The 1,688-nt window shown below is 42.9% G+C and overlaps 1 long non-coding RNA gene across 2 annotated transcripts; it reads right to left on the reverse strand.

Annotated features, from left to right (window-relative positions):
• Window positions 1-362: 362 nt before the first annotated feature.
• LOC112138105 lies at window positions 363-1,688 on the reverse strand. 2 transcript variants are annotated; one of them, XR_002917708.2, is made up of 4 exons: window positions 1,664-1,688; window positions 1,248-1,389; window positions 1,034-1,168; window positions 363-834 (listed from the first exon to the last, which is right to left on the reverse strand). It is a non-coding gene; the product is annotated as an uncharacterized LOC112138105 (long non-coding RNA). The 2 variants fall into 2 exon arrangements; XR_002917709.2 differs by having other exon boundaries at window positions 1,248-1,426.

The following is a 1,688-nucleotide window of genomic DNA, read 5'->3' on the forward strand; positions in this document are numbered from 1 at the left end:
TCTGGCCCCCTTAGCCAAACATGAACAACTTGTGAGTTTAATTTCAACATTTATCATACAAAAATATGCTCAGGGTTACGCCACCTGCTGGGCAAGAGTTTAATCATTTTTTCCAACACTGGATTATGAGTTATTTTAAATACCTGTAACTATTGAGTTCAGAGAAAGTGTCGTGTTTTACCTCATAGTCAAAACATATAAGGATTAATCATTAAGGAGAGTCACTTCAACACAGTGTCTTGAAGTGACACAATACTGACGAAATATTGTCATATTTCAAAATCTAAAAAAACAGCCTAATAAATTACCATGAGATTTTCCGGCATTCTTAAATACTTTATAAAATAAAATGCAAGACATCATAATGAACCAAAACATTCCACAGATAACTTTATTTATAGATTAAATGATTAATGTTACATTTAACAGGGTCTTCCACAGCTGTACTGCTATGCCAACACAAAGGTGCCTCTCCTGGCCCTCTACGCTGACGGTCAGTCTGACACAAGACCAGATTTTCTGTTGACCCGCAGGACCATAAGACGTCTGGTGGAGCAGCTTCAGGTTCCTCATGCTCTGGGATGGGCACATTGAGGTTCTGGTGTTCCTTTTCTGGCTGGAGTGTGGCACTTCTTACCGCGTGGTGGCCAGAGCCTTTGACATACTACGGTCCACTGCGAGTGACATTGTCCACAGAACGGCAGACCACATCCTTCAGCTGATGCGCAGGGTCATCCGGCTCCCCAGCGTGGATGAACTGCCGTTAGTCGCCACTGGTTTTGAGCAGCTCGCAGGGTCTGCTGCCGTGCAAAAGGTTGTGGGGAGCATCGACGGCTGCAACATAAGAATAAAGGCCGACCCAAAAAATGCAGCTTGTTATTTTAAACAGGAAGATTTTTTTATTCAATTCAAATGCAGGCTGTATGCGATCCTAATGCCAAATTTTGGGAAATTGTTGTTGGTTATCCAGGATCAGTCCATGATTCACGGGTTCTGCACAACAGTCCAATTTTTGTTAATCAAACATACCCACCTGGAGGATACATCCTTTTGGGTGACGGTGGGTATCCATGCATTGCACATGCCATCACGCTGCTGACACCGTACAGGGAACCCGGGAGGAATGCTGTTGAGGCCCGTTACAACCGGCACCACGCCAGGGCACGCTCTGTGGTGGAGAGAGCATTTGGCATGATGAAGACGAGGTGGAGAGCAAAATTTCTTGGGGCACTGGAAGTAAAGCCAACCTTTGCCGTAAAATGAATTGCCTGCAGTGCCATCCTGCACAATCTGTGCATCAGTGAAGGGGACTGCTTGGAACCCACAGATGTTGAGCCACAGCAGGGGGACAACACCAGGAACCAGCAGGATGAGCAAAGTGGCGTTCGTCTGCGAGGACAAATATCTGGTTTCTTGTCAGCTCCAACTGTCAGACAAATGGCTCCTCAGGACCATGATTATTGTTAACATGCAAAAAATAATGTAAATATTAAATGAAAATGTAAATATTTACCTTTGATGTTTATATGAGCATAGTTTGGAGATTGTTCAAATTGTTCAGTTTTAAGTAATACATGTAAATATATATATTTTAAACTAATTTATTAAAAGGAACTATTTACATTTGTACATCAATTTTTTCAAGAAGAGTTAAGAGTCTCACCTCTCGTTGCTCCCCCTTTGTCCTC

Source organism: Oryzias melastigma, unplaced genomic scaffold, assembly GCF_002922805.2.
Source record: "Oryzias melastigma strain HK-1 unplaced genomic scaffold, ASM292280v2 sc02700, whole genome shotgun sequence".
NCBI lineage: Eukaryota > Metazoa > Chordata > Actinopteri > Beloniformes > Adrianichthyidae > Oryzias > Oryzias melastigma.